Raw genomic sequence first — 25,113 nt, forward strand, 5'->3', positions numbered from 1 at the left:
CCCCTGTCCTCCGGAGACAAAGTACGCGTCCATCAACCGTATGGTGGCTGGTCAGCACCGGCCGAAGTCCTCCGACAAGTGGCTCCCCGTTCGTTCCTGGTTCACATGCCGGATGGTTCCGTGCGTCGCCGCAATCGGCGCGCCCTTCGCCGACTTCCACGCTCACAGCCACACAGCACGCACACGCCAGATCCTCAACAGGCTTCCGAGGATGACTTTGTGGAGCTGCCGCACATCACGCCCTTTCCATCGCCACCCATGGCCATGCCTGCACAGCAGCCGGTGGTTCTTGATCCACCCTTGAGGCGGTCAACCCGAACTCGTCGCAAGCCCATTAGACTGGACTTATAATACCGTTCATATGTTTAACAAGTTGCACAATTTTACATGATAACCTGTTGTTGTTTATCGTTCCAGATGTCGTCTGACTGGACAACTGTTCAAGTTTTTTTTTTCTTCTTCTCTCGTTCGCATTTATGTTATGTTATGGTACAACTTGGTTCATGTGACGCACCCGACATCGCCCCATGTACATAGTTCCGTCATATGCACATGCTGCACACGACACACACACACTCTTAGATGCACTCACGACACGATCATATTTATTACCACGTAGGCACATATCTTTGTAAAAAGGGGGGATGTCATGATATTCAAACACACACATCATGATGGACACACTAACAGGCAAATCAGAGTACACAACACCACAACCAATCACAGACAAGAACACCAAACACATAAAAAGCACGAGCACGACACCTGGTGGTCAGTAGGTCTGGGGAGAAGGGAACAAGAAAGAGCTGTTAAAACATCACAAGCAGGGAACCCCCCACGTGCAGAGTGCAAAGACCAAACTGTAAATAGTAAGTTTAAATAAAGTAGCGTTGTACCATATGCAACCGTGTTGGCTCATCTGTGTGTCAGAACACCCAACACCACAATACTATCATTTTTTAAAATAAATTTTGAGTGCCCAATTCTTTTCTTTCCAATTAAGGGGCAATTTAGTGTGGCCAATCCACCTACCCTACACATCTCTGGGCTGTGGGGATGAGACTCACGCAGACACGAGGAGAATGTGCACACTCCACACATAAGGTATTATCATAAGGTAAACTTTAGTCACAGCATTGAGACAAAATTATTTGATATTAAAATGTCAACGAATGTATTTTTATTTAAGTTGTAGAACAAGAGATACGATTTTATTAACATTCCTACAGAAAATATTTTGTTTATGGGGCAAAGCGTGCCTGCCGATTGATGTAGGCGGTATGGTGGCACAGTGGTTATCACTGCTGCCTCACAGCTCCAGGGTCCTGGGTTCAATTCCGACCTCGGGTGGCTGTCTATGTGGGGTTTGGACGTTCTTCCGTGTCTGCGTGGGTTTCCTCCGAGTGCTCCGGTTTCAGTCCAAAGTGGTGCAGGTTAGGTGGATTGGCTATGCTAAATTGCCCCTTTGTGTCCAAAAGGTTAGGTGCAGTTACTGGGACATGGGGATAGGGAGGAGGCATGGGTTTAAGTGGGGTACCCTTTCCAAGGGCCAGTGCAGACGTGATGGGCTGAATAGCCTCCTTCTGCACTGTAAATTCTATGATCTATGATGTCATATTCAGATCCCAATTTTCAAACCATATTTTTCAAGGCACAATGGAAAATGAACATAGAGGAGGGACCTCCAGTGTGGAGGAGTGGTTGTAAGTTCAAAAATGGTGAATCCAACCCCAACCTGCCCCCAATGCAGTCACTTTAGGTTTTAACAGAAGCAGATTGGAGATGGATGACTAACTTGCTCTCCGGAGTCAGGTCGCAGAATCACAGAATTGTTACGGTGCAGACGAAGGCCATTTAACCTGTCGTGTTTGCACCGGCTCTCCAAATGAGCATTGTGGCTTTAGTGCCATCCCCTGCCTTTTCCTCTCAAATACTCACCCTCTCGAATGCTTCGATTGAACTTGCCTCCACCACAGTTCCAGACAGTGCATACTAGACCCGAGCCACTCATTGTGTGAAAAGGTTTTCCCTCAGATTCTTAATTTAGATATTTATTTTGTAAATTTAGAGTACCCAATTCATTTTTTTTTAAATCAAGGGGCAATTTAGCATGGCCAAATCCACCTAACCTGCACATCTTTGGGTTGTGGGGGCGAAACCCACGCAAACACGGGGAGAATGTGCAAACTCCACACGGACAGTGACCCAGGGCCGGGATCGAACCTGGGACCTTGGCGCCGTGAGGCAACAATGCTAACCCACTGCACCAGCTTGCCCCAATTTTTGGCTGTATTTCAAATGAATTCCTGCAGTCAGGATTTCCCAGGCCTTGGGAAACCACTAAGCTGAAAGGATGTGAGAAGGACAAGATGGAGCGGCAAAGTGGCGCAGTGGTTAGCTCTGCTGTCTCACGGCGCTGAGGACCCGCGTTCGATCCCGACCCCGGTCACTGTCCGTGTGGAGTTTGCACATTCTCCCCGTGTCCAAAGATATGCATGGTAGATGGATTGACCACACTAAAATTTAAAATGAAACAAAAGAAAATGACCCGATGCACCAGTTAGCGCCTTGCCTGCACTGCTTGTGGGTAACGAGGAGCAGAAGGAAACTTGTTTCCCCCTCCCGGAGGGAGACTCCACCATGAAACCTCTGCAATCTATCTATGTACACATCTGCCCCTCATCTAACTGCCCCCATGAATGCTCTCTTATGTCTGCCCTCACATACCCATGCCCCTTGTCCCCTCAACTCATGATATCTCCTTCCCTCCTCCGCTATTCTCTGCTTCCCCAGTTGCCTCCTGCATGGCGCCACAGGACTTCCTGCTTGTTAGCCACCCAGCCTTTCCATCTAACTAGCTGCACCCTGGGAAACTGAGCCCAGAAGGTTAAATTGAGTCTTGCGATTAAACTTAGTAGATGTGGTAGTCACCACTCTTGTATTGTATATATCGCATACGAGGGGTATTATGGTAAGACCCCTGTACACAGGTACGGGGGTAGATCCCTGCTTGCTGGCTCCGCCCAGTAGACAGAGTACAAATGTGTGGGCTCTCCGAGCAGCAGCCATTTTGGCAGCAGCTGCAGGAGGCTACACATCTCTGCGTAATAAAGTCTCGATTACACACTACTCTCGTCTTGTCGTAATTGATAGTGCATCAATTTATTACGCAGAGATTTTACAACGAAGGATTTTACATCAAGCCTGATCGCCTGCAGCTGCACCCTCAAGCAGACAATGCCAAGTTGGCCTTCGCACATTGGCTAACTTGCTTTGAAGCCTACATCGGATCTGTGACAGAACCACCCCCAGAGGCACAGAAGCTCCAGATCCTTTACACGCGGCTGAGCTCCGATATCTTTCCCCTCATCCAAGACGCGCCTACCTACGCTGAGGCCATGGCGCTACTGAAGGAGAACTAAACTCAGCAGACCAACAAAATCTACGCCAGGCACCTCCTGTCCACGCGGCATCAACTCCCCGGTGAGTCTGTGGAAGATTTCTGGCCTGCCCTGCATGCCCTGGTGAGAGACTGTGATTGCCAGGCCATTTCGGCCGTTGAACATTCTGACCTGCTAGTTAGAGACGTCTTTGTTACAGGCATAGGATCGGCCTACATCCGCCAGCGCCACTTAGAGGGAGCTACCCTCGACCTCGCGGCGACCAAGAAACTAGCGATCTCGCTCACAGTCGCCTCACGCAATGTACAGGCGTATGCCCCCGACCGCATGGCCCACCCCTCCTGGGCATCGTGGACCCCACCAGCAAACACCCCATCATGGACCCCATCAGCGACCGCCCCCTGCCAACCTCAGGCCTGCGCGCGCGGCAGCCAACCAACCCCGGGGGATCCAAGTGCTACTTCTGTGGACAGACAAAACACCCCCGGCAGCGCTGCCCGGCGTGGAGCACGCTCTGCAAGGCCTGCGGGAAGAAAGGACATTTCGCTGCTGTGTGCCAGGCCCGCTCGATCGCCGCTATTATCCCTGCACCCCCATGTGCGACCCGTGGGCGCCGCCATCTTCGTCGCCTCAGACCACGTGCAGCCCGTGGGCGCCGCCATCTTGCCTGCCTCAGGACACGTGCGGCCCGTGGCATCGCCATCTTCCCGCCTCAGGACCCCTGCTCGTCAGCCACCTCATTGGGTCGCTCATCGCCTGCAACTGCCGCCGACCAACCGCGTTTCGCCTCCATCACGATCGACCAGTCCGGCCGCACAACCTCGCGACCGCGTCGACGACAGTGAAGGTCGACGGGCACAAGATATCCTGCCTTCTGGACTCCGGGAGCACTGAGAGCTTCATCCACCCCGATACGGTAAGGCGCTGCTCCCTCACGGTACACCCCATTAACCAGAAAATCTCCCTGGCCTCCGGATCCCACTCTGTGGTGATGCGAGGGTACTGCACCACCGCCCACACCATCCAGGGCGTAGAGTTCAGCGGCTTCCGGCTCTACGTCCTCCTTGACCTCTGCACTGCCTTGCTACTCGGCCTGGACTTCCAGTGCAACCTCCAGATCCTAACCCTGAAATTTGGCGGGCCCCTACCACCCCTTACTGTCTGCGGTCTCACGACCCTTAAGGTCAACCCGCCTTCTCTGTTTGAAAACCTTACCCTGGATTGCAAACCCGTCGCCACCAGGAGCAGACGGTACAGTGCCCAGGACAGGACCTTCATCAGGTCTGAGGTCCAGCGGCTGCTACGGGAAGGTATTATCTGGGCCAGCAACAGCCCCTGGAGAGCCCAAGTGGTAGTTGTGAAAACTGGGGAGAAAAACAGGATGGCCGTTGACTACAGTCAGACCATCAATCGTACACGCAGCTCAACGCGTACCCCCTTGATGCACGATCAATGACCACTAAAGCGATGTTGTAGTCCAACTGAAGGCTTTAATCAGCTAGATGTTTCCCCCAGCAGCTCAGGTACCGAATGAAGGCTGCTGGGGCGGCACGGATTCTTATACCATGCCAAGCAGGGCGGAGCTATCATACATTCTAACCAATAGAAAGCAAACAGTTTCCACCAATGGTGCTTTAGCCTATCAGATACCATAATACCTATAATACCACATTCACACCCTGTTAAAAAAGAGTCCGGCGGGGGTGGTGGCCTGAAACTACAAAACATGGCAACGTGGTAGAATTAGTTATGGAGGTACCGTAATACCTCCCTACAATGTTTAGTAACTATTTACAATTCTGATAGCTATGTATTATATGGTTTATATTTACAGTTAACAATTAAAATGAAGCAATCAGTCGATCGGGCGCCCTGGTTGTCCTCTGTGATCGTCGGAGCTTCGGTGGTGACTCCGGTGGAGGCTCGGGCGTCTGTGACTCCGGGAGCGTGGCTTCGATCTGCATGGCAGCTTCGGCACCCCTAGATGGCGCTGATGGGCAAAACAGTTGACCTGGGAAGGGAGCGCCTGCGGGGGACGTCGGTGGGTGGGGGGGCCTAGACGGGGCCGGCGGAAGGACAGATCCTTCTGTAAGGTGCTGCGGTGGAGGGGAGGGTGGGACTGGTGGCTGGGATGTGCGTGGGGTTCCGGCGGGCACCAGGTCCCATAGGGAGATCGTATCTTGTCGGCCGTCGGGGTACGCCACGTAGGCGTACTGGGGGTTAGCATGGAGCAGATGGACCCTCTCGACCAACGGGTCCGACTTGTGCGCCACACATGTTTTCGCAGCAGGATGGGTCCGGGAGCTGCCAGCCAGGTCGGGAGCGAGGTCCCAGAGGAGGACTTCCTGGGGAAGACAAGGAGACGTTCATGGGGTGTCTGATTGGTGGTCGTACAAAGCAGTGACCGGATGGAGTGGAGGGCATCCGGGAGGACTTCTTGCCAGCGGGAGATTGGGAGGTTCCTGGACCGTGGGGCCAGTAGGGCGGTCTTCCAGACCGTTCCGTTCTCCCTCTCTACCTGTCCGTTACCCCGGGGGTTGTAACTGGTCGTCCTGCTCGAGGCGATGCCCTTGCTGAGCAGGAATTGACGCAGTTCGCCGCTCATAAAGGAGGACCCCCTATCACTGTGTATGTAAGCGGGGAACCTGAACAGTGCAAAGATGTGTGTCCTTTTCTAACAGACGCTGGCGGATTTGTGAAGATAGCATACCTGCCACGAAAGCGTCCCGGACTAAGAGTTCCGTGTGTTCGCTCGCCGAAACCTGCGGGCAGCCGCAGCTTCGTCCCAACACCAGGAGTGCACGGTAGAATTCCTCCAGCGATTCCCCAGGGGTTTTTCGCCTTGTTGCAAGCAGGTGCCGGGCGTAGACCTGGTTTACCGGGCGAATATAGTGTCCTTTTAGCACTTTATTGCTGCATCAAAGTCTGCCACTTCCTCGATGAGGGTGTAAATCTCTGGGCTCACCCTTGAGTGCAGTTTCTGCTCTCCCGTGGGTGCGTTTTCGGCCGTCCCGAGATACCCTTTAAAGCACGCCAGCCAGTGCTTAAAGATTGCCGCTGAGTTCGCCGCGTGGGGGCTAAGTTGCAGACACTCCGGCTTGATTCGGAGTTCCATCCTTTCTTCTTAAAAAACTAGCTTATTAAATTGATGCACGATCAATGACCATTAAAGCGAGGTTGTAGTCCAACTGAAGGATTTAATAAGCTAGATGTTTCCCCCAGCAGCTCAGGTACAGAATGAAGGCTGCTGGGGCGGCACGGGTTCTTATACCCCGCATAGCATGGTGGAGCTATCATACATGCTAACCAATAGAAAGCATACAGTTTCCACCAATGGTGCTTTAGCCTATCAGGTACCGTAATACCTATAATACCACACCCCTCCCACGCATATCTGATATGGTCAATCACATTGCACAGTACTGGGTCTTCTCGACAGTGGACCTGAAATCTGCCTACCACCTGCTACCCATTCGCAAGGCGGACCGCCGGTACACCGCGTTTGAAGCGGACGGCGGCCTTTACCACTTCCTTAGGGTTCCCTTTGGCATCACTAACGGGGTCTCGGCCTTCCAACGGGAGATGGACCGAATGGTTGACCGGTACGGACTGCGGATCACCTTCCCGTACCTGGATAACGTCACCATCTGCGGCCATGACCAGCAGGACCACGACACTAAACTTTCCAAATTCCTCCACACCGCTAAACTCCTCAACCTAACCTACAACAAGGAGAAGTGCGTGTTCAGCACGAACCGATTAGCCATCCTCGGCTCTGTGGTCCAGAACGGAGTTCTGGGGCCCGATCCTGACCACATGTGCCCCCTCATGGAACACCCCCTCTCCCACTGCCCCAAGGCCCTCAAACGCTGCCTGAGCTTCTTCTCATACTATACCCAGTGGGTCCCTAACTATGCGGACAAGGCCCACCCACTCAGTCACTCCACCGTTTTCCCCCTGACGGCCGATGCTCACCAGGCCTTCAACCGTATCAAGGCCGACATCGCCAAGGCCGCGATGCACGCGGTCGACGAGACGCTCCCCTTCCAAGTCGAGAGCGATGCATCAGACATCGCTCTAGCCGCCACCCTCAACCAGGTTACATGCCCGTAGCATTCTTTTCCCGCACCCTCCATGCCTCCGAAATTCAGCACTCCTCCGTCGAAAAAGAGGCCCAGGCTATCGTTGAAGCTGTGCGGCATTGGAGGCATTACCTGGCCGGCAGGAGATTCACTCTCCTCACTGACCAACGGTCGGTTGCCTTCATGTTCAACAACACACAGCGGGGTAAGATCAAAAATGATAAGATCTTGAGGTGGAGGATCGAGCTCTCCACCTACAATTACGAGATTTTGTATCGCCCAGGTAAGCTCAACGAGCCCCCCGATGCCCTATCCCGGGGTACTTGTGCCAGCGCACAAGTGGACCGACTCCGGACCCTGCACGATGATCTCTGTCACCCAGGGGTCACCCGCTTTTATCACTTCATAAAGGCCCGCAATCTGCCCTATTCCATCGAGGAAGTCAGGACTGTCACCAGAGACTGCCAGGTCTGCGCGGAGTGTAAACCGCACTTCTACCGGCCAGACTGAGCGCACCTGGTGAACACCTCAGCGTGGAATTCAAAGGGCCCCTCCCCTCCACCGACCAAAACACGTACTTTCTTAATGTGGTTGACGAATATTCCAGATTCCCCTTCGCCCTCCCATGCCCTGATATGACATCTGCCACCGTCATCAAAGCCCTCAACACCATCTTCGCTCTGTGTTCAACCCACAGCGACCGGGGATCCTCATTTATGAACGATGAGCTGCACCAGTACCTGCTCAACAGGGGCATTGCCTCGAGCAGGACGACCAGCTACAACCCCAGGGGAAACGGGCAGGTGGAGCGGGAGAATGGGACGGTCTGGAAGGCCGCCCAGCTGGCCCTATGGTCCAGAACTTTCCCGGCCTCCCGCTGGCAGGAGGTCCTCCCCGATGCCCTTCACTCCTTTCGGTCGCTCCTTTGCACTGCGACTAACGAAACTCCCCATTAACGTCTCCTTGCCTTCCCCAGGAAGTCCACCTCCTGGGTTTCGCTCCCAACGTGGCTGGCAGCTCCAGGACCCATCCTCCTCCACAGGCATGTGCGGCTACACAAGGCGGACCCGTTGGTTGAGAGGGTACAGCTACTTCACGCGAACCCGCAGTACGCCTACGTGGTGTACCCCGACGGTCGCCAAGACCCAGTCTCCCTCAGTGACCTGGCACCAGCTGGCTCCCCACACCCCCCCCTCTCACCCAGCGCCACCCTCCCTCCCCCCAGCGCACCCCACCACAGCCCCCGCTCCAGGACGATCCGTCCTCCCCTTGGTCACACCCAGGGATGAAGATGAGGTCGACGCGCTCCCAGAGTCACCGACGACCGAACGGGCGCCGATATCGCCACCAGAACTGCGGCACTCGCAACGACGGATCAAGGCGCCCGATCGTCTGAATTTGTAAACTTTTCCTTAAAATGTTAAACACCTGAATGTAAATAGTTTTCCACCCCCGCTGGACTCTTTTTTAACAGGGGGTGAATGTGGTAGTCACCACTGTTGTATTGTATATACCGCATACGAGGGGTACTACAGTTAGGCCCCTGTACTACAGGTACAGGGGTAGATCCCTGCCTGCTGGCTCCGCCCAGTAGGCGGAGTATAAATGTGTTGGCTCTTCGAGCTGCAGCCACTTCGGCAGCAGCTGCAGGAGGCCACACATCTCTGCATAATAAAGCCTCGATTACTCTCTACTCTCGTCTCGTCGTAATTGATAGTGCATCAGTAGGGAACCACTGTACTGCTCTCCCACTTCCACTTCCCCTTACATATTGGATCCATAATACCTGCAACATTTTTCTCGTCAGTTCTTTTTTTAACCAAGACAGAGAGACTTCATTCAATTAAACGCCATTGAATCAAATTACCAGGACAAACCTATATTTAGTTTTTAATAGAATGTCCTTTGCATGACCTCAGTCTCTATATTAGTTCCCAATCCTTTCCTGAACGGTTGGTTTAGGAAATAAACCTATACGAAACATCAGTAAAGACAATGTGATCACAATTAGAATAACAGCATTATATCAGTTCAACTGTAAATAACTAAAACATAAAACCCGCTTGTGCTTGGAGAACAGGCAGCAGTAACAGGAGCTCGCTCATCAATCTAAAAAAGCAGGAAAAGAGTCACTGCCTAAAATGGTGTCTGAGAGTCAGCAGAACACACTGCATAAACACAAGGCTCCACTGAAGTTGTATTAGTTTCATGAGCAAGTTATTCACGTTTGGCCTTTCGCTGCATGGATCATTTTTAGTACATAGCTCAAGCAAATGAGCAGTGACTGGCAAAGTCAAAACAATCCTCTCGAACAGTGTCTCTCACTCCTGAGACGCAGTTTGCTGCGTGAAGCACCTTTTCTGCATAGCCACGAGATAGCCAACATGTGTTATGGTATTTTATACGTATGGGCAAATAACTAACAGAGAAATTATTGTTTTTTTTCTACCTAATTACTTAAAATTAAAACTGCTCAGAATTCTGCTAGTCCCAACCATACTGACTGAATTCTGATCGAGTTTGATGGTGTAGGCTGGGATGAGATTTAAATGGAGCAGCAACACAAACTTGGGCTGGTTGAACCAATTAGCCTGTTTTATGCTGTACATTCTATACAGTGCTCTTCTTGATTTTGAACATTCCTCTATTGTAAAACTAGAAAATGGCTTGTCTAATATGTTCTGGTCAACCTGTACTTGGAAGGATGGATTTGTGTTCACCATCTGGATTACATCAAAAAAGATTATAAACACTGAGCTCATGACGGTAGTCTGAGGTCAGGAGGTAGCTTTCTTGGGATGGGACAGTCTGCCTGGTAGTCCCAATGAGAGACACTTTTGGGTGGAGATTTTCGGCCCACCCCCCGCGCCGTGTTTCCCGGCAGCAGGAGGCGACCCTGGTTGGGGGATTTACCATGCACCCCCCCCCCCCCCACCCCCGGTATGTTTCTCGGCAACAGGAGGCGACCCGCCATTGGCCAGTGGCAGGACCTTTTGATCCCGCACCTGTCAATGGGATTTCCTAATGAATCTATCCCCCCCCCCCCCCCCCCCCCCCCCCACCCCCCACCACCACCACCACAACCGCCAGGAAGCCCATGGTGCGGCTTCTCCGTCAGAGGGACAGGAAGATCCTGTTAGCAAGAACAGCCGGAAAATCTACCCCCCCCCCCCCCCCCCCCGCCCCCCCCGTGTTTGAAAATGAGCAAATTCAACTCAATAAAAACACAGCGGGAGGGTCAATGCTATGGTTCGTCCGGAGGTGGCAGCCGTTTGTCGAGTTCTTTAGAGAAATGTAACTGTCAGCAGAGGGGGGGTGGCGGGTAGCCTAGATTACTGTTCAAGGAAGGTGGGACCTGTGAGGGAGGTAGAGGGTCTTTGCACTATGTTTATAGTTGTTTGTATATGACTTACTGTTACTGTTATAAAATCACAAATGCCTCAATAAAATACGTTACTAAAAAAAACCACAGCGGTTCCAATGTATTCAAAATCTCCTCGTGTTAAAGACATCCCTGAGAGAAGCGGGCAGTGGCATGACTGATTTGCAATCATAAAAGACAAATGATTGCCCATTCATCAAAAATCAATGCATTTTTCGATCATCTCCAGTGGTCTGAGAGGAATTTTCCACTGTTGCTTTTTCCTTCAATTGGCTTTGAGGTTCTTGCTTTGTTTTGTTTTGCCTCTCCCGGGAGGTTGCATGGCTATTGGGGGATGGGGAAGTTAGAGGGTTATGTTGCTGCATTGCAATACAGCTGAATAGGACAGACTTGGGGGAGCAGCTGGCCTCTTCCTGTCTGTCTGTCTTGTATGTTCTACACAAACCGCCCTCGTACTCCCATCCATTCAACGTGTCACATGGTGAAGATATGCACTTTTTAAAAAAGTGACATGTTTTTCAACTTAACAGTTTACTTTGTGCACAGTAGCACAGTGGTTAGCACTGTTGCTTCACAGCATCAGGGTCCCAGGTTCGATTCCCGGCTTGGGTCACTGTCTGTGCAGAGTCTGCACGTTCTCCTCATGTCTGTATGGGTTTCCTCCGGGTGCTCCAGTTTCCTCCCACAAGTCCCAAAAGACATGCTGTAGATGAATTGGACATTCTGAATTCTCCCTCCGTGTACCCGAACATGCGCCGGAATGTGGAGATTAGGGGCTTTTCACAGTAACTTCATTGCAGTGTTAATATAAGCCGACTTGTGACAATAATAAAGATTATTATATTAAACTTGCTATGGCCACAAGTAACCCCAAGCTATCGAACAGTTTTGATGCTCTGGAGCGTCACTAGCGCCCTGCTCTTCTCCTGCTTCCTCAGGTGTATCAATCAACTTGTTAAACAGGCCCTGGTTTCCTCTCAGCTGTCAAAAATATTAAGGCAAATATCCTGAAAATTTCTTGTTGCAAAAATATACTTTACTCATAAAATTCATAAAAGTACATTACATAACAGTTCAAATATCATTACAAAAGTGCAATGCAGAACATTCCTTTCAATACTGTGCATGAAGTGTCTCTCTTGACTTGCCACATAACAGGTCATATTTACGAAGAGCTCTTGACTTTGACTCTCCGTTCCTTCACGCTGGTGGCATTCTCCATTCCCGCCGCGGTGAATGGGGAGTTGGCTGAGCACCACATTCCCTGTCCTCACTGGCAGCGGTAGTGAAGCAGCCCCACAATGGAGAATCCCACTTGATTCTGGTTTCACTTTACCAAATTTGAGGCGGGCGGCAAAGTGCGCTAACTGATTTACGAAGTCAGAGCTTTGCTGTGAGATGCACAAACGGGGATGAGCACACAGTCCTGTGACATTTTACACGTTTGATATGTACATCAGCGCTTTTACTTGACACCCAGCGTATTCGGGGCGGTGGGGGGAGGGGGGGGGGGGGGTCGTCGTCAGTTAAGGCAGCAAATTTTCTACACGTGCTGATGAACTGGAGACCCGTGTGGTGCGGCTCTGCCCACATTTCTGATTGGCTGTGCTTCTTCTGTGAGTGCGAGGCTGGTCCCAAAGGCAGAAATGGCAAGCGCCGCAACAGAGCCAAGGCTGTTAAACTGCCAGAGTATAAACAGGTTGGATTTCAGGAGTCAGTGTTTTGTTTTTCCAAAACCAAGCAACTCAAGGCTATGCCGACGTAAACAGATACAAATTGTGAAAATCCATCTTTGTTTTTGTGATATTGAGCAATAATCTTGTTAGCTTTATTTATAAACCTTGAACCAGGCATAGCTGTCATCAAGCTGAATGTTATGCACCGTTCCCAATGCAGTTACTTGTATCTGTCATGGAAAAATCAATACATTTCGCTAAAAGAGTGACACAGGCTAAATATCAATTACATACTCTGAGGCAATTAAAAAAAGCACAGGTCTCTCAGCATAAGTTGATCTCTTCCTATAATTAAACATTTAGTCATGGAGAGAGGGCAAATGGGGTTTGGTTATTTTTCTGAAATGCTTTTGTGGGTTTGTATTTCCATTTTTCAGTGGTTAGGTTGTTGTGTGGGTGGTTCTGACTTATTCCACATTTTCATCAGGGAAAATGGGTTTTGTTTCTCCCTCCCTGCCTGTTGTTATTTTCCACTTGTTGGATATTTGAATGGAATTCAACACCTCAAAATTCCCAGTCACGTACCAAGGTACCACACAGGAGATTACACGAAAGACGTTCAAGACTATAGAATAAGGAGGAGGCTGACAATCAGGACTAAAAGAATGTGTTAGATTAATGGAGAACATAGAGCGGAAGAGTTATATACAGTTTTTTTTACAGTTTTCTTTTATTCATCCGATGCGGACTTCAGGTAGCCAGGTCAGCATTTATTGCCCGTGCTAATTGGCCGAGAGAGTGGCCATTGAAGAGTGCTGGTAAGGGTGGGAGATTCTCAGGTGGGTTTTTACCACAATGGTTTTGTGGTCATCATTAGATTTTTAGGGAACAGCGCGGTGGCGCAGTGGTTAGTGCTGCTGCCTCGCGGCGCCGAGGACCCGGGTTCGAGCCCCGGGTCACTGTCCGTGTGGAGTTTGCACATTCTCCCCGTGCCTGCGTGGGTCTCACTCCCACAACCCAAAAAGATGTGCAAGGTAGGTGAATTGGCCACACTAAATTGCCCCTTAATTAGAAAATGAGAATTGGCTACTCTAAATTTATTTTTTTAAATCATTAGATTTTTAATTCCAGATTTTTACTGTATTTAAATTTCAACATCTGTCATGGTGGGATTTGAATCCAGGTCTCCAGAACTTTACCCTGGGTCCTGGGATTAATAGCCCAGTGAGAGTACCACTGCACGATCACCACCCCTATGCTTGATAATGAGTTGCGATGTTCCCTTGGATTCATTTCTAGGACCATTTCTGGTCACTGTACATATCCATGATTTAGATATAGAACTAGAGGAGTGGGAGCAAAATTTGCAGATGATACCCAAAATAGGAGGTATAGTTAAGTCCTCAGAAGACGAAGGAAGCTATAAAGAGTAATTACATAAAACTACATCACATATACAGCACAGAATCGCTTCTTGGCCTTTTGGCTGAGGTGAGCATGGGATCAGGTGTATTGCCTGGATCTGGTATGTCTAGTGGGGACCATGAATTGGATTCAATTTGAATTGGTTTTTGGAGCAGGCAAGGAGCTGGATTAGGGGTTCGCCCCTGTCCACACTCTGAGCTCTGGCTTTGGGACTCTGATAAAGTAATGGATAAAAATAAAATATATATACAGCACAGAAACAGGACATTTGGCCCAACCAGTTCATGCCAGCATTTATGCCTAATTTAAGCCTCCTCCTGCTCATCCTCTTCCAACTCTATCAGCATAACCCTCTATTCCTTTCTCTCTCATTTCCTGTCATGTGTGCAAAATTGTGAGGGATATAGATAGGGTTTATAGGAAGAACCTTCTCCCTTTAGTAGAGGGGTCAATAACAGGTGGCATAGATTTAAAGTAAGAGGCAGGAGATTTAGAGCGGATTTGAGGAGAAACCTTTTCACCCAGAGAGTGGTGGGAATCTGGAACTCGCTGCCTGAAAGGGTGGTAAAGGCGGGAACCATCACAACGCAGAAGCATTTTGATGAGCACTTCAAATGCCATTGCATACAAGGCTCCGGACCAAGTACTGAAAAATGGGATTAGAATAAATAGGTGCTTGATGGCCAGCAGATACACGATGGACCAAAGGGCCTCTTTCAATGCTGTAAAACTCTATGACACTCTGACTTACCTAAATTATTCTCCTTAAATGCATCCACAATATTCACCACAACTATAATTCCCGACAGTAACGTTTTTATGTAAGCAGATCCCAATGAGTAGACAAATGGATTTTGAAAAGTTATCTATGGATGCACATTTTTCTGCATATGCTATCCCAGATTTTCTGATTGTTGATGGAAATCCATTCATTTTAATGGGCCACTCGCACCATTGGTTGGTGGATCTCACTGGTAAAGAAAAATAACATGGCTTTCAGGAAAAAGGTATGTAAATCTTCAAACATTTTGTTTAGAAAAGTACATTAATTGATGTAAATTGACTCAAAATTGATCAATGTCAAAATTGACAGAACTAATAATTGACAGGAATAGATAAGATGGGGGAATGGGTTAAAATGGGGTAGGTGGGAGTCAACGTCAATGTGAGGTGAAGCACTTTTTGTTAAAACAGCAATTCACTGAATGGAAATAGACCAAATAGATTTGAGGGTATAGTTTCACAAGTGCATTCAAGGTAGCACCTTAGCTAAAAGCTAATGGAAGTCTGTGATTCATCACAAAAGGAATACCGTATAAAAGCCAAGAGGTAACTATGAGCCTCACTTAGAGCTGTGTGCAGTATTGGACTCCACACCTTGGGTAGGATATTAGCGGCTTTAAAGAGCGTGCAACACTGATTTACCAAAATAAAAACATGAGGAAATGATAGCTACCAAGAAAGACGATAAATTGTATCTTCTTACATCAGAACAATGCAGGATGAATGAAAAAGGGCGGATATAACAGACTATGCCCTGTAGTTGGGGGGCCACATACAAAGAACCATAGATGCAAGATCAAATTCGGACAGTGGGCAGGAGAAACTTTTTTCGTTGTTGTGAGGCTGTGGAATTCACTTCAGAGATTAGTGGTTATTGAGCAGAAGCTGTCAGCACTCACAACTGGATTCAATGGGTGGGTGATGTAAAGGTGTTGAAGGGATTTGAAAATGGGATGGAAGGTAAATGCCAACACACTGATTGGGCTGGTAGGTCCTGTTGTGTGTTGCAACTTAACATGTACTTTTATATGTTATGTTTTCATATATAACAAAGAAAACACACTACATCTATAAATTCATGATGAAGTAGAATTAATCAAATTACCAAATATGTGGTGGTATTTATAATGATTAGCAAGAAAATGTGGGAATAATAAAATAATTTATCGGTACTGAACAGGAAACTTCCTTCAGAAACATGTGGAAGTGTTTTAATAATGAATGAGATATTCTTCTCCGGTCTTCAGTGAAGAAGGGACTGCATTGTTGTGTGGTGGCTACTTCATTTGGTCCAGACACTACTGGTCTACTCGCACCGGTATATAATTTTAAACCGGCAGAGGTCTTTACTGAATTTCCCACTGTTAATTCTGAGTGAGAACCCCAATTGATCATCACACCTCACAGTCCACTGGGCCACTTAAATCAAGAAAAGAAAGGTCTCGCAATTATATATCACCTTTTGTGACCTTGGATTGCAGTGCGGCTAGGCTGAGGTCAAGCTGGGCATTTGCTGAAAACATAACACCTGAGGGTGAGCGGCTAGATTACCTTTTGGTCTCTTTTTGGTGTGGCAGGGAGAGAGGAAATCAAAACATCCTGGGCGGGATTCTCCGCCCCGCCACGCCACATTCCTGCCCCGACCCACCGGCGGGATTCTCCGTTACGTCGGCCGGTCAATGGGGTTTCCCATTGTGGGGTAGCCCCACGCCGGCAAAACGGAGAATCACGCCGACAGAAATTCCCCGCCCCCTGCCCCTGCCCATGTCAATCAACTCACCTGAGAGCAGGAACTGAACCTAGCATTTGGAGCTTACACTAGTTGTTGTCTTTAGCCACCCGGCCACTGGGGGAGCAGTTGACCGATTGGCAGTATTGATCGTGTACTGCCACACAATAGGTCGCAGGGAAACCTGTTTTTTTTATTCCAGAGAAAATTTCTAATTCAGAGTGTTTGTTGACAATCTTATTCTCACCACACCATTTTCTCCCACAGTTTATTATAATAGTTATGCACATTTCTGGCACCACAGTTTATTGCATTTGTTGGCAAACTCTTGGAATCAAGATATGCAGTGATTCAGTCTTATTACTCATCGAAGCAGAACGTTGGGTGGGTAAGCCTTTCACTTGTGTGTATATATAAATATATATGTGTCATCTTGGCGTGGCAACCTCTATATAAATTGGATAGAAATAGTTATTTGTCAATGTGTATATGTCCCACCAGATCCAGCCACTGTATTCTCCAGCTCAGCAGCTTCTCTGTTATCTATTGACATCCCCTTTCAGTTTTCGTCTTCACTCAGCCTTGTCTGTCCTTTCCAGCATTTAAGGAAATTCTGAGTGACAAAGGTATCTAGTGAGAGAATGCGCACATTGATCTAATAAATCAACACTGAGTTCTGATGGAAGGCCATTGGCCTCAAACATTAACCCTTGTCTCTCTTTCCACAGCGGCCGGGAATTTGCAGCATTTTCTGTTTTCATTTCAAAATTGCTGATTTTGATTACTCCTAAATACAAGATTCATTGCGATTCTGTTCATACAAAAATAGCAAATTCAATCATGAGGGGGGAAAAATAGCCATTTACAGCATGCAATTAAGTGATCACAATATCATTATCGTTGTGTTCTCCTGGTGGATTAAAGCTGGTTGTGTAGCCTCCTGCTACATGAATAGACTGACAGGAGCAGCTCGGTAGCAAGGATTTACAGCCAATTTCTAAATGGAGGGAGGAGAAAATGCATTAGGTAAATCAATAGCTACCATGCCTCCCACCATACACACAGGCCTACAGCTTGAGGTTTTAATATAGCTGAAACCCTCTGCATTTAAAAATTAACTTTAACTGGGTACAAAAAAATTTACTTTAACTTATAGTTAAATGATGATCCAACATGGTTAAACATTGCTTAACTTGTTCAAGCAAACTGGAGAAAATGGCGCAAATTGTGCATGTAGTGTGAACTTTGAAGAGGACAGTGATGAACTGCATGAGGAATTAAACAGGATGGTGGAATGGGCGGGCAAATGGCTGATGAAATTTACTGCAAACTATTACGACCCCAGACCAGACCACAACAATGGCTAGGATGCTGCACCGAAAGCCCAATATTTTAGTTTCTTTAAGACTGTGCCGAAAGAATGATTCGCACCAGAAGTCATTTCATGAGGAAAATAGGGCTTTGGTATTTCTAAAACAAAAGTTTATCATAAATGTTGTGGGAAATCATCATTCTGATCCATGTCTGCATGCTCAAAGTAACTTCCTAGCATCAAGTCTACATCTGTGTATTGCTTCCCCAACTATCCTGTTCCACTTTCGAGGTGGAATTTCCAAAGAAAATGGCAAGGTGTCAGGTTCTGTCTGAAAACCAGCATGTTTCTCTCCAGAAACACAGCCAGGTTTTCTGTCCAGATCTTCCAACACTGTCAAAAACAATCGAAGGGGTAGGGCATGGTTTATACCATTACTCTGGCGGGGTGGGGCCTGGTCGAGCAGGCAAACCCAGCTACACACAGATCAGGACACCATCTTTAAGAAAAATGAACTCTTTCCCACCTCCCCGTAGTCATGAAGGGCCCCCTCCCCCACAAGCTTTGGGGTGACCGCTTCCCCCACCACAGAAGTATTGTGGGCACTCTCCCCCAAAACCATGCCTTTACTGGCACGCACCCTACCTACCCCCACCCTACCCCCCCCCACACACATAAGGAGAATATCCATCCCCCAGTGGTGATGAGTAACCCCCCTGGCACTGCCCTCTAGCAGTGCCCACCTCATCACCCCTGGCACTGCCAGGAAGCATTGAGGAGCATAGCCAAGGGGAAATGTCCAGCCTCAGCCCTCAACCCCGGGACCTCTGCCAGCTCCCAAGGCCCACCACTTCAGACAAAACATAAGTGATCCTCTCCTCTTGTATAGACCTCTAGAACATCTGCTACCGACATGATTGCGTTGTGGAGGAGCATGCTGACACCTGACATCTTGGTGAGATTTAGTTTACCAATGGTGACTCATTTCTCATCGTTGAGGTGCAGTTTCTTGCTTCAGTACATATGAAATAGGGCCGTGACTATTAATTCCGAACTTCACTACAGATGATCACAAGCTGACAACAAGCAAGAGATCAACGTTCTCTGGTTCTTTTTAATAACTGATATACTGTATGAAATTCTTCAGTTGACCCACATGTTCGCCATCACTTTGCAGTGAAGGGCTGGTTATGTTGACAGGAAGGACACAATGTTAAGTAATGGGTTAAGAGACATTGCAATTAGTTGTCTCATTTATGTTAAGTGTGCAAAGGCTGTTGGAATGAAATAAATGTGTGTTTGTGAAAAAGGAACAGAACTTTAGACTCTTCATATCACAGCAACTAAAACGTCTAACAATTGGTAGCAGAGGATGGTTGCTGTGTAAATGTGAAGGGTTGAAAGATACAACTTTTCCAGATCAAACCAAGGAGTGAGTGAGAAAAGAAAAACAAAAATGGATATATGGCTGAACCCAGGATAAAGATGGCTGGATATGACTATCCTCCCTTATTTTCTGAAAGGGAATCGTACGACCAATGGAGAAGTGCAGTAGTTCTGTGGACTAAGGCAACTGCTTTGGGAAAGAGAAAACAAGGTATGGCATTGGCTCTTTCCCTACCATATGGCAGTAAAATCCGAAACAAAGTGCTTTCTGAGTTGGAATTGGAAGAGTTAGACTCAGAAGAAAGTCTGGAGACCTTATTACATTATAGGGATAAGATTTATAAGAGAGATGACTTTTTTTTTTTAAATATATTTTATTCAGAATTTTGTGGCCAAACATAACAGTACATAGTTTTTCTTTTGAACAACAACAAAGCAATATAAATAACTGTGGCCAATTTTAAACAAATAAATAAATAATATATAAACAAAAACAAAAACAAAACCAAGTGGCAACTGCCTTGTCAAAAATAGTTACTCTCCAAAGATAGAATCCAACAATCCAATATACATTACCTATAACAAGTGTCTATACATATACAATGACATCCCTGAGAGTCCGTCCGGTTCCTCCCCCACCCCCCCACCCCCCTCCCCCCTGGGTTGCTGCTGTTGTCTTCTTCTTTTCCATTCCCTCTATCTTTCTGTGAGGTAGTCGATGAATGGTTGCCACCGCCTAGTGAACCCTTGAGCCGAGCCTCTTAATGCGAACTTGATCCGTTCTAACTTTATAAACCCTGCCATGTCGTTTATCCAGGTCTCCACACCCGGGGGTTTGGCTTCCTTCCACATTAACAATATCCTGCGCCGGGCTACCAGGGACGCAAAGGCCAAAACATCAGCCTCTCTCGCCTCCTGCACTCCTGGCTCTTCTGCAACCCTGAATATAGCCAACCCCCAGCTTGGTTCGACCCGGACACCCACCACCTTCAAAAGCACCTTTGCCACCCCCACCCAGAACCCCTGTAGTGCCGGGCATGACCAGAACATGTGGGTGTGATTCGCTGGGCTTCTCGAGCATCTCCCACACCTATCCTCTACCCCAAAAAATCGACTGAGCCGTGCTCCAGTCAAATGCGCCCTGTGTAGAACCTTAAATTGTATCAGGCTTAGCCTGGAACACGAGGACGATGAGTTTACCCTACGTAGGGCGTCAGCCCACAGCCCCTCCTCAATCTCCTCCCCCAGCTCTTCTTCCCATTTCCCTTTCAGCTCATCTACCATGATCTCCCCCTCGTCCCTCATTTCCCTATATATGTCCGACACCTTACCATCCCCCACCCATGTCTCTGAGATCACTCTATCCTGCACCTCCTGCGTCGGGAGCTGCGGAAATTCCCTCACCTGTTGCCTCGCGAAAGCCCTCAGTTGCATATACCGAAATGCATTCCCTTGGGGCAACCCATATTTTTCCGTCAGCGCACCCAGACTCGCAAACGTCCCATCTACGAACAGATCTCTCAATTGTACTACCCCTGCTCTTTGCCATGCTCCAAATCCCCCATCCATTCTCCCCGGAACAAACCTATGGTTATTTCATATCGGGGACCGCACCGAGGCTCCCGTCTTTCCCCTATGCCGTCTCCACTGCCCCCAAATTTTCAATGTAGCCACCACCACCGGGCTTGTGGTGTATTTCTTCGGTGAGAACGGCAACGGTGCCATCACCATTGCTTGTAGGCTAGTCCCCCTGCAGGACGCCCTCTCCAATCTCTTCCACGCCGCTCCCTCCTCTTCTCCCATCCACTTACACACCATTGAAACATTGGCGGCCCAGTAATAGTCGTTTAGGCTCGGTAGTGCCAACCCCCCCCTGTCCCTGCTATGCTGCAAAAATCCCCTCCTCACTCTCGGGGTCTTCCCGGCCCACACAAAACTCATGGGGCCGGGAAGAGAATCAAATACTCTTCTCGATTCTCTTGAAAAAAGCCTTCGTGACCACCACCGGGAGGCATTGAAACACAAGGAATCTCGGGAGGACCACCATTTTAACCGCCTGCACCCTACCTGCCAGTGACAGGGACACCATGTCCCATCTCTTAAAGTCCTCCTCCATCTGTTCCACCAACCGCGTTAAATTAAGCCTGTGTAATGTACCCCAATTCTTGGCTATCTGGATCCCCAAGTACCGGAAGTCCCTTGTTACCTTCCTCAACGGTAAATCCTCTATTTCCCTGCTCTGCTCCTCTGGATGCACCACGAACAACTCACTTTTCCCCATGTTCAATTTATACCCTGAAAAATCCCCAAACTCCCCAAGTATCCGCATTATCTCTGGGATCCCCTCCGCCGGGTCCGCCACATACAACAACAAATACAGAGATACCCGGTGTTCTTCTCCTCCCCTGAGTACTCCCCTCCACTTCCTGGAACCCCTCAATGCTATGGCCAGGGGCTCAATCGCCAGTGCAAACAATAACGGGGACAGAGGACATCCCTGCCTCGTCCCTCTATGGAGCCGAAAGTAATCAGACCCCCGTCCATTTGTGACCACACTCGCCATCGGAGCCCTATACAGCAACTGTACCCATCTGATATACCCATCACCAAAGCCAAATCTCCTCAGCACCTCCCACAAATAATCCCACTCCACGCTATCAAATGCTTTCTCAGCATCCATCGCCACCACTATCTCCGCTTCCCCCTCTGGTGGGGGCATCATCATTACCCCTAGCAGCCTCCGTATATTTGTGTTCAGCTGTCTCCCCTTCACAAACCCAGTTTGGTCCTCATGAACCACCCCCGGGACACAATCCTCTATCCTCGTTGCCATTACCTTGGCCAGAATCTTAGCATCCACATTCAGGAGGGAAATGGGCCTCTAGGACCCGCATTGCAGCGGGTCTTTTTCCTTCTTTAGAAGGAGCGATATCGATGCCTCTGACATAGTCGGGGGCAGCTGCCCCCTTTCCCTAGCCTCATTAAAGGTTCTCATCAGTAGCGGGGCCAGCAAGTCCATATATTTCCTATAAAATTCCACTGGGAATCCGTCTGGTCCCGGGGCCTTCCCCGCCTGCATGCTTCCAATCCCTTTCACTACTTCCTCCGTCTCAATCTGTGCTCCCAGTCCCGCCCTCTCCTGCTCCTCCACCTTAGGAAATTCCAGCTGATCCAGAAAGCACATCATTCTCTCCTTCCCTTCCGGGGGCTGAGCTTCATATAATCTTTCATAAAATGCCTTGAATACTCCATTCACTCTCTCCCCTCCCCTCTCACATTCCACGTGATCAGCCGGGTTGGGGGGCTCTTTACCCCGCCTTGTCGACGAGCCATCTCCTTTTCCAATCCAGCTCCTCACCCAGTTCCCACGTAGCCGTATCTCCCCCCAACGGCGCCCTCCCGCCCCGACCACCCCACCCCATACCAGCTCCCCCTTCTCCCCAGCAGCAGCAACCCAGTTAACCCCCCCCCCCCCGCTAGATCCCTTTCTAGCATAATTGGACCCCCATGTTGCTCCCAGAAGTCAGCAAACTCTGGCCGACCTCGGCTTCCCCCCGTGACCTCGGCCCCCACTGTGCGAGGCCCCCTCCTTCCTGCTTCCCTGTTCCCGCCATGATTACCATAGCGCGGGAACAAAGCACGCGCTTCCCATTTGGCCCCACCCCCAATGGCCGGCGCCCCCAGCTCTTCATCCTCCCTCCCCCCCTCCCCCACGACATGGGGAAGAGAGAGAAGTTACAGGGTCGCAGGATTAACAACTTGGGAAATCATCTCTTCCCCCATTTCCCCCCCTTCACCCCACGTAGTCACCCCACCACTTTGTCCCAAACGTTCTTTTTCTAGCCCGCTTATTCCAGTTTCTCCTCGACAATAAATGTCCACGCCTCTTCTGCCGTTTCAAAGTAGTGGTGTTTCCCTTGATGGGTGACCCACAGTCTTGCCGGCTGCAGCATTCCAAATTTAATCTTCCTTTTGTGCAGCACCGCCTTGGCCCGATTAAAGCTTGCCCTCCTTCTCGCTACCTCCGCACTCCAATCTTGATATACGCGGATCACCGCGTTCTCCCACCTACTACTCCGGGTTTTCTTTGCCCATCTGAGGACCATCTCTCTGTCCTTATATCGGAGGAATCTCACCACTATGGCTCGAGGAATTTCTCCAGCCCTCGGTCTTCGCGCCATAACTCGGTAAGCTCCCTCCACCTCCAACGGGCCCGTCGGGGCCTCCGATCCCAATAACGAGTGAAGCATCGTGCTCACATATGCCCCGACGTCCGCCCCTTCTGCACTTTCGGGAAGACCAAGAATCCTTAAATTCTTCCTCCTCGCGTTGTTCTCCAGCGCCTCCAGCCTTTCCACACATCGTTTATGGTGTGCCTCGTGCATCTCCGTCTTCACCACCAGGCCCTGTATTTCGTCCTCATTCTCAGCAGCCTTTGCCTTCACGACCCGAAGCTCCTGCTCCTGGGTCTTTTGCTCCTCCTTTAGCCCTTCAATCGCCTGAAATATCGGGGAAAACAGCTCCTTCTTCATCTCCTTTTTAAGTTCTTCCACGCAGCGCCGCAGGAACTCTTGTTGGTCAGGGCCCCATATTAAACTGCCACCTTTCGACGCCATCTTGCTTTGTGCTAGCCTTCCTGGCCGCTGCTCTAGAGGATCCACCGCAATCCGGCCACTTTCCTCTCCTTTTTCCATCCATGTCCAGGGGGGATTCCCTTCTGGTTTACCGCACAGTGTTTTTAGCCGTTAAAATTGCCGTTGGGGCTCCTATTAAGAGCCCAAAAGTCCGTTCCACCGGGAGCTGCCGAAACGTGCGACTTAGCTGGTCATCGCCGCACCCGGAAGAAAGATGACTTGTTAAGTGCGTATGAAGCATGGTCGGATTTTGATAAGTTCCGGAAAATGGAGGATATCTCCATGGAAAACTAGATAATGGAATTTGGCAGACTATATAAAAGGCTGCAGAAACACAACCTGGAATTTCCACAGTCTGTGTTGGCCTTTAAATTACTTGACTGTGCTAGAGTGAGCAACATGGATAGGCTCCTGGTTTTGACAGTTCAGTTTACTGATAAGGATACCTTATTCAAACAGATGACAAAAGCTTTACAAAAGTTTCTGGGGAAACATTCGATTCCGATGGCTCTGATGACCCAAATAGGTCAGCCTGCAATAAGGCAGAATATGGAAGATACACTACTAACAGGATGGCGAAATCGTATGGCTACGAACAGGGCTCAAGACTATAGACGGAGACCGAGACAAGGAAATTATGAAGACAGAAACCCAGTTAGAACCTACAATAGGAAGATGAACCCCAGAAATGCACGGGGCATGATAAATCGATGTTTTCGATGTGACTCTCAATACCATTATGCTTTCAACTGTCCAACTCGTTATGATAGAGTGTTTGATGTGACACATGACACGGAAGAGTCAGAAGAGGAAAAGGATAGTGACCAGAAAGAAGGCATTGTCTTATTGACAGGCAGTTTTACGCCGGTAATGACGGTGTTGGTTGCAGAATCCTTCAACTGTGCTGTATTGGAAAGTGGCTGCACATCTACTGTGTGTGGAATTGACTGGTTAAAATGTTACCTGGACTCTTTGAATGCTGAAAGTCGTAACAAGGTTAAGGAATTTGAAAGTTCCACAAGTTTCAGGTTTGGGGATGATAATACTCTGAAGTCGCTGAAAAGAGTGGTGATCCCTTGCAATATTGCCGGAGTGAATCATTTCATTAGCACGGATGTTGTATCAAGTGAGATACCTTTGCTTCTGAGCAGACCGTCGATGAAGAAAGCACACATGAAACTGGATATGGAACAGGATAAGGCAACAGTTTTTGGAAAGACGGTGGACTTACAATTTACACAGTCGGGACACTATTGTATTCCATTACTGACAAATAATATTTCAAGTAGAGTGGTTAAGGATG

The 25,113-nt window shown here is 48.9% G+C and overlaps 1 long non-coding RNA gene across 4 annotated transcripts in view; it reads right to left on the reverse strand.

The window, feature by feature from the left end:
- LOC140400717 (uncharacterized) overlaps positions 1-25,113 on the reverse strand; it is a 72,838-nt gene that overhangs the window by 20,124 nt on the left and 27,601 nt on the right. For 2 of the 4 annotated variants that reach the window (XR_011938090.1, XR_011938091.1), the window contains exon 2: positions 14,718-14,937. The exons of the other annotated variants lie outside the window; for them this stretch is intronic. This is a non-coding gene — a long non-coding RNA (uncharacterized lncRNA). The remainder of the gene's footprint in view (positions 1-14,717; positions 14,938-25,113) is intronic. 4 annotated transcript variants of the gene reach the window in all.

The sequence above is a fragment of the Scyliorhinus torazame genome, chromosome 2 (genome assembly GCF_047496885.1).
Source record: "Scyliorhinus torazame isolate Kashiwa2021f chromosome 2, sScyTor2.1, whole genome shotgun sequence".
NCBI lineage: Eukaryota > Metazoa > Chordata > Chondrichthyes > Carcharhiniformes > Scyliorhinidae > Scyliorhinus > Scyliorhinus torazame.